The sequence below is a fragment of the Morus notabilis genome, unplaced genomic scaffold, assembly GCF_000414095.1.
Source record: "Morus notabilis unplaced genomic scaffold, ASM41409v2 Scaffold16, whole genome shotgun sequence".
Classification (NCBI taxonomy): domain Eukaryota; kingdom Viridiplantae; phylum Streptophyta; class Magnoliopsida; order Rosales; family Moraceae; genus Morus; species Morus notabilis.
Genome location: NW_010367452.1, coordinates 710547 through 724510, shown reverse-complemented (window position 1 = coordinate 724510; position 13964 = coordinate 710547).

Genomic DNA, 13964 nt, shown 5'->3' with positions numbered 1-13964 from the left:
AAAATTTTCATCATTTTTTCTCGAGACAAAAAAATTCAACGATAAATTCGGTCTAATTAAGGTTATATTTCTCTTTTACCGTGTTTTTCTGGTTGAGAGAGTGTGTAAGAGATGAAACTAAAACAAATTTTAAAATCCAAAGAATACTTTCATAGTTTCTAAAGGCATAGCGATAAATTGTTAAAAAAATTAAACTAGGAGGTACGTTTAAAAATTGATCCTATATATATATATAACACTTGATGAAGTTTGATTTAATTCATATCTAACGTCTTTCCTCACGACTTTACTTAAAGTTCATGCCTGGCTCTAGTAATCCTAGAATTTGAAAGTGTGCAAAGGAAAAAAATATATATTAATCATGCTTGCTCAGTTGTTTGGAACTGTTTCCCCTAGAAGACAACACTTTTACAGCTAAAATATCAATTTTTTTTAGTAATATATATATATATATATGTGTGTGTGTGTTTTATACTGAATAATTATTTAGATATCGAAATAAAGCATTTGATTTGAAGTACTCGCTCTTATAATCACGCGGAAGCAAATAAGTGCTTAATGTATATGTCAATATATATATAGAGGTGGATTCTACCAATCAAGCAATCAACTATAAAAGGAAAAAAAAAAGAACAAAGAAAACCAATCAAGAATTCAATATTGTATGCTTGGTTGAATATTAAATGCTCGATTTTCATATATTTTGTATGTACGTATATCTTATCTTAAAGAGTAAAGTGTAAGCATCCTAATCAAGCATCAGAAAGTTATGGTACAACTGACTTTTCATATCGCAGTTTCAACAATTTTATCTAAATACGTATCACGAGTTATAACGGCGAATGGCATATGATTGTGCAAAAGTTGCGCCCACCATCATTTTATTTTATTTTATCTTTGCTAGCCACGTAATCTTAAAGGCGATTGGTTGCTTGTCACTTTGTGGTTTGGTAATTTCACTGTGTATAGACATTGTACACATTGTAAATATATGCATATATACACACATATATATTCATATAGATAGACAATGCTTGTACATTTCCATATTTAGATCTCATTGTATTGTAATTTGTATGTAATACATTTAGCACGTTTGGTGAAGTAACCAATTGTACCCTTCAAGCCAAAAAAAAAAAAAAAAAAAAAAAAAAAAAAAGTAACCATGTTTGATATCTTTCATCTCCGGTTATCAAAAAGTGGTCATGAGTTAGCATTGTCACGTGGAGTTGAAGTGATAGCAATGATAAATATAGTTGTTATATACATTATTGAATATTACTTCACTGTAGAATTTCAGGCCTTTCTCAAATTTTGAAAAATAGAAGAATAATAAAGAGAAAAATGATGATCACTATGTTAGGGTAAAGGGTTTGAAGAGAACTTTTGGTTTAAATTTATTTTAATCTTTGTTCTTGAATTTTTATATGAGATACAACATTGCAGCAAAAAGAGTTTGAATACATAATCCAAACACCATAAATCATTCAAACTCATAAGTCGAACATAGCGTGCAAATACATAAGAACTGCACTGTATTAACAAATAGAGGGAAACTATTTTTTTTTTCTTTTCTAGAAAAGAGTTCATATACATGTATATCCACTATCCAATAAAAATTTAGGAAATATTATAGCTTTATATGGAAGAATCACAATATAGTAGAAATAAAGATGCATCGAAAGACCAAATGAAATGAAAAAAAAAAGGATCATATATGCGCACATAGGCATGAAAGAAAATAAGAAAAATTCCAAGAACACAAAATTAGAAACCCAATATTATTAATATTTAATATAATGTATAAAAAGACAATGCACGCATTTCTTTTTATATATCTTCCTTATATTGTGAAGCAAATCTCCTAAAAAGAGGGAAGATGTAGATTATATGATGCAACCTTTCAGGGAAAAGGTTCAAAAAAAAAAAAAGAGATAAACGACAAGACAAAGTATAAGGAGAGAATAAGAAACAAAAACATTTAAGGTGATGTAAAAGGAGATAACAGACAAAAGGCAATGTAAAAGGAGAGAAGAAACAAAAACATTAAGATGTAAGTTCTAACACAATGAGACTTCCTTAAAGAAAACATAATGAGAAAGTCTAAGTCCCCGTTTAGTTTGTTGGTTTTAATTTTGTTGATTTGAACTTTTTTTATTTAAATAGAAAAATTCAAACTATGCGTTTAAATTGTAGTTTGAATTGACGTTTGGATGTGCAGTTAAAATTTTAATATGAATATATAATAAAATTTAAATTTGTGTTTGGTAAGTGTGAAAAATAGAGAGAGTAGACACCTTTTTACTGTTAAAACAATGATTTAAACGGTTGAACTTTAGGGGGGGTTAAACTCTAAGTAGTACAATTTAACTTAGATCAAACAGAGAATATAATTCAGAGTAAATGCTTACTAAATACGAATTCAAACTATGCTGAATTGAATTAAATTAGTAAAACAAACAGAAGCTAAAAAAAACTGAATTTGAATCACTTTCTATAAAATAAATAAATAAATAAAAGAAACTGTATTTTATTAATGTATAAAAATATCCCAGAAAAAGCATGCTTTATTTATTTTAACTGTGAAACGGGTTCTTTTTTAGGGCGGAAATGAAAAAGGGCTCTTTTTTTTTTTGGTAAAAAAGGAAATGAAAAGGGCTCTTAAAGCTTGCTTAATGTTGTTGTTGTTGTTGTTATTAAAATGTTAATAATAATGTATGAAATTCGTCAAAATGGAAATAGCTCATAGGTCATAGACGCATAACAGTTTCCACATAATAGTACAAGCTGAGAAGACCATATGCATTAATTTGACAATCTTTATTTTTTTTTTTCTCCTCTTTTGTTGCTAAATATGCATTTGACAATCTAGATTTAAGAACCAACCATGAGACAATCAATGACCATTGACAAAGGACTTGACCTGTTCCTCCAATAAATTACAAGAAAGAGCACCTATTAAAATAGCTCCCCTCAACACTTGCTTGTACTAAAATTAGAAAAGAAAAATCCATAGCAAATGTTCCTTCTAAAACCCTCAGTAAAATGTTGCATGTGTAAAACCAAAAACAAATATACTTTTAACTTATTTTCTCCACCTCCTAATTGTATATCATATTGTAGTCCATAATCAATCATTAACAAGAAAATTAGTTCCAGGAAAACTTATCAGAAAAAGTTTCTTGTACTTGCTTTGCGGTAGGAAAAGAAAATCAGTTATTAGCAAGAATATTTATATCTGAGTCTCTTTTCTTTACCTCCCCCCTAATGACTAACGAGTTTGTTTATTTTAGCCTCAATTTGTGAGTAGGGAAGCTACTTAGATTTTGTGCACTGATTTTGATGGTGTTTAACTTGTCATATTCCCCTTTTTCTATTATTTTCTTTGTTTTTCCCCTTTAATTAAAGAAAAGCAATATGATTTATATCCATCAAACTTCACTGTAATTTTTCCCCATCTAAAAAAACAGGGTAACACGCATATAATTTCATGAGAACAACGTATGTATATTGATTGACAAAAAAAAAAAAGAAGCCAACTGAAGCTTTATACACCACAAAAAATTAACAATATATCATTATCGTTATAATTTTCACTTTTTTTCCTTTTATATTCTTTAACTAGTTTTGGGGAATGTACAACATATTTATTAAAAAAAAAAAAAGGTTGCACAACATCAATTGAAAACCAGGCGACCTATTTAGCTTCCACACAAATTAATTACCAGTATTAATCAGATCCATACGTAACAATGGCCAAAACGAAAAATCAGATCCCAACTTTAAGCATTGACTTTTCTTTTTCTCTTTCCTTATCTTTTCTGATTACTTTCAGCATAATCTTGTTACTGTTGCCATTACTACCATAAGTATTATTATATTGCTTTTGCTACAGGAATATGAAGTGAGGGTTCTAGTCTTATATTACTTTCGTCACTTGCCTTTCTCCAGGAGTTTATAAGCTGTTAGTTGAAAATGAGGCGTTGTAAATTTATATTACTTTTTTAATCTTATTTTGACTTTTGACTTAGATTTAATATAAATTTAACGATATATAAATAAAAAATTTCGGTATTCTCAAAAAAAAAAAAAACATGAGAGAAAGTCTCAAAAAAAAAAAATAAAGATGGACTTTGAAACTAATCTCATAGCTTTTGTAATTTCCTCTTTGGAAGAAAACATAATATTCTTTTCACACTTTGAAACCAATCTCATAGTTTTTTTTTTTTTTTTTTTTTTGTGATTTTAACATTAAAGAATAGCTACCCTAAAATTTTACTTTTTAAAAAGAATATTTAAGTTAAAGATAATTTGAAATTGTTTTCAACCAAATAAGAAAGGCACCAAATATATGCCCCCAGAAGCTATGCCTTATAGCTAACATCAAGAGAGAGAAAAAAAAAAAAAAAAAAAAGAAGAGAGAGAAAGAGAAGAAAAGGCCTGCAGCTCATGGTCAATTTAGATCTATTTTCGCTATAACCTAAGTACTTCTAGTTTCATACCGAGCCTTATGCAACATACTCCTTCATGCTTTTCCATATTTTTTTCGTCTCTGTTTCTCAAGAATCTAAATTAAAGAAAAAAAATCTCCTTTGGCTGATTTTACTTTCTTCACCACAGTGAAATCCTAGCTAAAAAATACCACAAAATGGCAAACATATTAAAGCAGTGGCAGCGTTTCTTGGCCACAATCATCTTGAAAATAAAAGGCAAAGAAACAGATAAATCATGACTGATCTCTATCCAAACCATAATAAGAAGCTAATAAAATAGGTAATTTCAAAAGTCTAAGACCATCTCCAATGTAAATAAAAGTCAATTGTATATTTAGCATCAAAAAGTATGATATGGTATGTTATTTTAATTTTTACTTCAATGTATAAAGCTATTTAAAATGCTAAATCAATTTTTTCTCATAATCATTAAGAACCCGTTTAGTTCTACGACTTGAATCCATGATTCTGATTCTGCTCTCTCACAAAAAATTTGAATAAAAAAAGTTTTTACCAATGGGTTACCCCACAAAATTTGAATTCAAAATCAAAATTACTGGTTTAAACGAGTGAACCAAATGGACCATAAGCTTTAAAAATCATAAAAGTAAGCTTTTATTTTTAAAATAATTAAAAATGTAAAAAATTGTAATAATTACATGAAAAAGTAAATATTTCAACTAATAACAATTAAATGTCAAATTTCTCACATGCTATATTTGGCAGAGAATTTGCCATAAAATATAACGCATGAGAAATTTGTCACAACAAATAGTATTATAATAGAGACTGTTTTTTACACTCATGTTAAATTTTAATTGACACATTTATTATCTCATTAGATTAAAGATGCTCTAAACAAGGTAAACTTCTCAAATGAACTATTAAACACAACAGAGAAGACAAAATACCAGTACTACTTATACTATTACATCACGTACTGCAACAAAATTTTGTTTGAATTTTCTTTAATTGACTGCTTTCAAGATCCATCAAAATCCAACCTTAGATACTTTAAATTTTCCTATTCACCACTTTAAGAGAGAGAAAGAGAAGAGAGACAGCAATATGTTCATTTCAGATTAAGAATTTCTCGCTGAGAATACCTAGCTATAGCAGAAGAGAAACAGTAATAACCCTAGAAGAGAGAGAGAGGAGTTGAGAAACCCTATAAGAGAGGTAGATAGGTTGTACCATTTTCAAATTGGGGAATATGGTTGGATTGGATACCAATTTGTTAAAGTGAAAGACATCCAAATATGGTTTGATTGAATACAATAAATTAAGGCTACAGTACTCACTACAATTAAAAAAAAAAGTTTTTAACGATGGAACTTTTAGAGATGAGTTTTAATAATTCAACTAAAACTCTCAGTAGGACAAAATTTTATTGTTTGATGACATTTTTCTAACAATGAGTTTTAATACTTTAGCGATCATAATTTTTTTTTCTTTTAGCGACAATGATGTTACTAGAAGTCAATTTTTTGCTTTTAGCACGATAAGTTTTGAACGACATAGGAATTTTTAGTGACAATAAATTTCATCATTAATGACACTTTTTCTTGTAGTGATTACTAAAACAAATTACGACTACACTGGTATACTTTATTTTTTTTCCCCTTTTTTTTTTCTTCTTTTTAAGACCTTTTATTTTGTGCAGGTGGAAAATGACCCTTTTGCCTTTTGATTTTTTGGTTTGGTGCATTAGCCATTATTATTAGTGTACGAAAGAAATTTTCAACAGAAAATGGCTTTTTCTTCCAAGTTCATATCCAATGCACCTTATCCAAAACCCCCTCCTTCAAGTCTTTTCTTTTCTTCTCTATGTCATTTCTTGCTTTAAAATCTTAGATAATAGATACCCACTTCTAGCTAGTCATGTATGGACCACAAATTACCATTGTTCTTTTCAACCTAAACAACTCTAATTATCATAGAGTGGAAACGTATTAATGTTCCATAAAAAATGCATATATAGAAGAGGTGATGAATAAGAACACGAGGTTAATGTATTTTTACTATTTTATTGTGTCAATTCCATTGTTTATCTATTACATCATTTGTGTCCTCACTATAAAATCACAAGATAGTAGGTTCTGGAATTGCAATAAGACCAGTTGTATATGAATAATATCAGTAATTAATCTTATTATCTTGACCAATATGTGGCTGGCATTTCAAGTTATACTTCCACCACATAAAGTTAGAGAAGGAAACATTTAGAGAATTACTAGTTGTAGTACTCATGTTACTTGATATTGAACTTGAAGCATATACATTAATTGATTCCCTTTGACATTGAAGTAAGTGAGAACAAATATATATCTTATAGAATTTGACCTTTGTTTTATTATTATTATTATTATTATTATTATTATGATTATTATTTTTTGTGAATAGGGTTTGACAGTTCAATTCAAAAATCAGCGACATATATAAAGTTTATTTGTTAGCCAGCTAACCATGACAATATGACATGTTGAATAAACTTAAATAGAAGACATTATTAAGTTTAACAGCAGAGTTTTTTTAAGATGCTTAATACTTAGTAATATAGTACAATGAATAGGAGTCATTGTATCATTTTGTTTGGACAAAGATGTAACATTAAGTCAATAATAGAACCTTGAGATAAACAAGTCTTTAGGTGTTTGCTTTAGGAGTTCTCTGCAGAACCCTTTTGATGTATCTTAAATACGTAGGCATTTGAGGTCTAAACATCAATTATATCTCCATTTGTCATGGCAGTATTTATTAGTCTTTGAATGTAAAATCAGAAAGCTTATTATTATAAAAAAAAATAAAAAAATAAAAACAAACAAACAAAACAAAAAAAGAAAAGAAAAATAGGAAGAGTCCTTAATAGAGTCCATATTACGATGCTACCGTAAAATGGCACAAGTGAAATCAAATGATACTATTTAGTTTCCATTTAACCAACATTGATTAAATGTACAAAAAATTAACAGATATTCTGATTAATCACATATAATGTAGCGAGAAGCAGAGAAAATGGAAAGAAATTAACATACCAGTGGTTAACCTGGTAGAGTATAATCTTTACATCTGCTAATTTATTTGCTCCTTGGTATATATGCTCCGCCTACTGCATAAATACTTACATGTTAATCAGTGTAAAGCATATAAGAAAAAATTAACCTTAATTACCGATATGAGATAAACACATACAGAGTAACCATCTTCTGCGACATGGAATTGATGATTAATTTACGGAACTATTTAGTGTGTGTGTGTGTGTGTGTGTGTCTATATATATATATATATATATATATATGACCACAACGGTTATAAAACCCTGGAAGTGAACATTCCGTTTACTAATTTATACATGTAGCCTCCCTGTATGCATGGATATTGTACTTGATTAATTTATAAAAAGTCATTTATGTACTTAGTTAATTAATACTGTTTGAACATTTTCTTTGGGAGCTAAAGGTGTACGTACTTTTTGAGTCATTTCTTCTAATGGATTGTTGCAGTAGTATATGAGTAGGAAGAAGTCAATAAAGGTATACTCTCCATATAATGGAGTGGAAAGGTTAGTGACCGAAATGATGTTGTTGTATACTGGCTATATGATCCTTGAAACTACCACAAGAATAACAAGAAATAAAGAATTAATTAATGAGAGGTTTCTGATCAGTACGTCATTATAGGACCACTTAAATGTTGCTCCATCCATCATTTTTTGACCTAAGAGGAAAATCACTAGTCAGATTAGAAATTACAATAAAAAACATATGCGTAATATATAGCTTTTAGTGGTATCCAAACTAATATGTGGCGGACATTTCACTTCAGAATTCAGCCACATAAAGTTTGTCAGAGGAAATTAGCCAACCTAGACGTTGACAGTTTTCTTTTTCTATGATAGACTGATTTTATTACTTAACCCATGACATTAAAGTAACATATATAGAAGAAAGCAATCGGAATCTCAATATAGTTGACGATAATTTACGTTAATCTTAGGACTAATTAGCTAGCCATGACACTTAATTATGTGTTAGATCAATGATTTGAGAGCTTTAGAAGCAAGTTTCTTTATGTTTCTTAGGATATCTAGACAACCGTTTTGGGCCTCACTCTTCACATATAATTGTTTAAGTTAATCTTCCTTCTCAATAAGCAGAATACCTTACTAAAAGAAAAGAAAAGAAAAGAAAAAAGTCTTACAAAACCAAACATAAAAAGTTTAATTACAAAACATCAGAGAAGCAATCCATGAGAAATTCTAAGGGCCTATTTGGTACACTTTCAAAATGGATTCATGAATTTCGAAAAAATTATTTTCGAAACGATTCTTAAATACCGAAAATGAATCGCATAATTTGGAAGCAATCTCAGTTTTTGTGAAGGAAATAAAAAAATACCAAAAGGAAAGATTTTCTCATTTTAAAATTCTTCCACTTAACATTAAAAATCGAAGTTCTACCTACAAACTAGCAATATTTTCATGTTTCATAAAGATAGTGGCACGAGACTTCAGTAGAGTCCATCACACATTTGACAAACTGGTATGCCAGAAAGAGTCCACATTTTCATAAACGGGCATGTATGGGAGCAATGAAATGATAATACCAAGAAAATAGCATTGAGCCATTAACACTATCTAGCAAGAACAACAATATATATCAACCAAGAACATGCCTTCAACACATATCTAGCTAGAAGTCTCCTATATACGTATACATATACATATGTACATACATATACATATGTACATATATATGAGTACATAGTTCTAGATGAGAGACATCTAGAAAACGTCTTAGCAAGGTCACATAGTGATCATTTTAATAGGCTCATAAATAACCTTTATTTGTATGATTGCCATATTTAAGTTTTATGTTTTCATCTTATAACTGATTGAATTAAAATATCAACCCATACACACGCAACAGCAAACGGGTATCAACCATAGAAATTGTATAAATTACCAGCTAATTTATGTTTAGAAAAGCTAGCTGTAAGAAAAATGGAAATTAGCATACCGTTGTTCACCCTGCAGATAAAATTATCTCTGTTATTGTTTTAATTGATTCTTGGAATCCACGCCTATTCTAAATCAAGTATAATTAATTCCATCATCTCTCTGAAATACAGAAACCTAAAAGTTTTATTGAAAGAAAAAAAAAATCAGTTGGCTAGCACTTGTTTACACATAAAATTGAAAGTTCAATATTTGTTCTCTAAAATTGATAAACTCCACACATGAACATGAATCAACTTTAATTTAGTTTATGCTTGAGGGCTTAAGCTTTTTGTACGTGCACTAATTTGATCAACTGTATTATAAGATTTTCTTTCAGATTTTGTTTTTCAATATTTTGTTTGGTGTTTTACAAAATTGCCTGTACTGTTATGCAAATATTTACAAGTTCGAATGCAAGCTTTTCACTTGTTGCTAGTTGTCGTTTCTCTCCATTCATACAAAAAAATAAAAAATAAATAAATAAAATAAATAAAAAAATCAAGCTTTTCAAGAAGTTCAAACTTGTTAAAATTATCTGAACATGCCAAGTTGAAATCATAATTATCATGTATACTAAACCATTAATTTTGTCAAACTCATGCTTGCTTTGGCTCAAGCATGCGCTTATCATCTATCGTAAGAATAGTCCTACTTAAAAGGACATTAATTCTTATTTTAAGAAAAACAAACTTTAATTTGGGTGCAGAAATTTTTAAAGAGAATGTCAAATACAAACACAGAATTTTGAGAGAATGCTGTTTAAATGTTTCTCTTGTACTTAAAAATAGTAAAACTGATCCTGTTTCACAAGGGTAAGAGATTAATAAAAATGAAAATAAAAGAAAAACATTGATACTCAACAAAAGATTTTCTCCAATAATCTATTTTTATTTATTGTCTCTCTCTCTCTCCGTTTTTTTTTTGGCTTGTTATTATCGCGTTACAGCTAGTGCTATTTCCTTGCAGTACCCACAAAAAAATATCAAGGTTTCAAACCTTAATTAAGAAATAAGGAATGTAGGAAGTTTTGGGGAGAAATCACGTATAAAACTGGCCCAACATATTTTAGGAGTCTAACTTAACTTAAAAAATTAATTTATTAGGTTTAAGATCCTTCCATCTAGATAAACTACTTTATATTCTCATTTATTTTTCATGTGAGACAACACACACCTTTCTCAACAACAAGAAACTTCCAGATTGTAGTGAAATCTACTACTAGAACAACTTTTAAGTACCAAGCAACAAATATTGACCAGAAAAAAAACTAAAAAACCTTTAATTGAAATGTCCAAAACTGTTTCCAACAAGATTATGATATTATATAAATATATATATATATGTATATTATGACTAAAGTATAGTATTTCTGTGTGCAGCATATATTATATATTGTCACATAAGAAAGGTGGAACCATATCAGGCAAAATCTTTGACAAAATGTCATAGATCATTTGCTTGGATATGATGATCAATATCTGCATATATATTGTATCTCAGCTAGATCAGTAGCATGCATAAAGAGATCATACATAGGGGGGAAAGAGAAAAAAAGAAAAAAGAAAAAAACGAAAGTAGCCTAGCATTTGTAGACTTTAAATGGCATGGGATGGTTGGGGTTGGGGGTTCGATTCAGAGCTTGTAATCTTGATTTCTTATTGACAAGATGACACATTATGCTATAACATATTGTAATTTTATAATAATACCGAATACAGAAAAAAGGAAAGTACGTTGGACTACTTGTTAATCTTTATGTGAAAAGATAACACAAAAGGAGTATATTTTGCACCTTAATCTCCATTGATCACGTCAATGCATCACCTTCAATTAATTAGCATTAATTAATAAAATTAAAGGAAGGAGGCCAGTCCCAACTATGAACCTAAATCTGATCTGTTGTACTTTAAGGGATACTCAGAACAGTCCTTTTGCTCCTACTAGCCCATTTTGATAACTAAATCCTTTTATCTTTGTTTGATCATTAAGGTCTTTCTATCTGCTAAGAGGAATTCTTGTGCTAATTTCAAGCTCAAAACTGATCATGGTCACCCATGAATTCTTTTTAAAGATTAATATTAATTACTAACCCCAAATGCGAATGTCATTTTTTATGATTAAAAATTATCTCTGTTTATCAATATCATATTATATCCATATATATATTTTGCACTCAAAACAGTTATGCAATGGACAACTAGCAAATTAAGTGGTGGTGGTGGTAAAAACTACATGGTGATGTATACTTGATAGGGACTTCTCAAACATTCTCACCACAAAGTTCCACAAATTAAACTCTCAATCCAAGCTTATACATTACCGAATTGATTTGAACAGAAGTCGGACTACTTCTATATAAGGTGAATAATGATCATGTAATGCTTATAATTCATCAAACATTTCAAGCATAAATATTGATAATTAAGAAGCATGAAAAAAAAAGGGTCAAGTACGTACCTCAAATCTTTTAGTTTTGAGGTATATAATTAATTGCAATTCTACTATATATTAGGAGCTTATAATATATAGTCTTATGACTGCGGCCAGCCCTGAAACAGAAAGCCAAAAGCAACAGTAAAACGTTTTGCGTGTAACATGGTGTATTTATATATATGCAATGAAAGAGATGCAATATACATATATATATATATATATGTTTATATAAATAGGTGTTTATATATATCATGACCAACCGAATACGTTACAGAAATGTACGTATATATAGCAAGGATACACATACACCTATACTGTTGTGTAAGAGCGTACGTGGAAATACACGTGTGTATATATATACACATACATGTATATGGTAAGGCAAAGTTTGATGATGACTTGGCATACACGATTAAACATAGTAGCACCTTATTAGCTGATTTAGAAGCTGATGGATATATAACCCAAGCATTTGCAAAGAGAAAAGGAATGATAATGGGTGTATTTGGAATTGATTTCAAAATGATTTTATTTTCAATAAAAAATAAAAATGAGATTGTTTTGAAAATCATGTTAGAACCGATTCTGAAATTGCGTTTGGTTGGTAATTTTTTAAGAGATTGTTTTGAGTATAACAAAAAAATAAAATCGTGTTTATTAATTAATATATTATAATATTGTTGATAAGTACTAAAAAAAAAATAGAAAAGTGAACACGATTATCAGCTGTTTTCTAATTTACTCACAAAAATTATTCTTACTGTTTTTTTTTTATTTTAAAACATTTATTAAACAAACGTCGTTTTTATTTTTATTTTTTACTTTTTGAAATACGTGAAACCCATTTTAAAAAATAATTCTAAATGGGCACAATATTTTTTTATTTTTATTTTTATTTTTAGAAGACCTCGTTATATTTTTGTCTAGTTAAAGTACTGAAATTCCTGAAAATCGTGCTCGATACACATTATTAGGTACCTTTTTTTAGCTGCAAACTGTTAGGTACTTAATAATAAAATGTTTGTTTATTCAAAATGATAATACATGTTCTAGTGGGTGCATATCATACAAAATAGATTGGAAAAAAACGGAAAAGAAGATATATTTGGGCCCTGAATACTTTCTGGGCCATTAATGTAGGCCTACTTTCTGCGCCATTAATGTAGGCCCAATATATCTTACCATTAATACGGGCCTTTATAAAGTGAACCCATATCTCTCTCTTGAAAAATGCATATTTTCATGGTCTAATGTCTTGCATGATGGAATTCGAGAGAGAGAGAGAGAGAGAGAGTTCTGCATGAAGGGAAATTCCCTAAAAAGCATCATTTCCCCAAGCCATAAAGTAAATAATAATAATATATATATATATATATATATATACACACACACACACACTAAATATTAGCACAAAAAAGTTTGTCCAATGTACAAAACCAATTGACTTGTGCTGAAAAACTTTTTGCCTTTAGATATTTCACCTTAAAGACGCTGTAATCCCCCTTCAAAAAAAAAAAAAAAGACTAATCCTCTGACAAAATAACCATGCACATACGACAAAAAAAAAAAAAAACAATTGTAAAGTTTCAGATTAACAAAGCAAAAAGGAAAAAAAAAGTTTTAGGTTTAGGGTTAACCTTGATTACATAAGAACCGGCCAAGATATCATTTTCCGTATTTATCGCAAACACCCCACCTCACCTTTATGAATATTATTAGAGATGAGTCTTGAAACTAATCACATGAACTAATGAATGAATTAAACAATAAATTGGTAGAAAAACTTAGCCTTATGTAGGTCTCGTACCTTTGAATAAACTCAACTCTATCTTCTTTTTCTCCTCCTCTTCCTTCTCCTTCTTCATGGTTTGCTTTTGTGTTTTTCCTTTTCCTTTTCTTTTTCTTTTTTGTTTTAGGTAGCCAGGAAACTCAACTACAAAAAACACTAGAAGATCCATGACAGTCTTAATGACCTTTTGCCATACTCAAATGGGAGAGAAAGAGGAGGCACTTACTTACATATATATATATATATATAT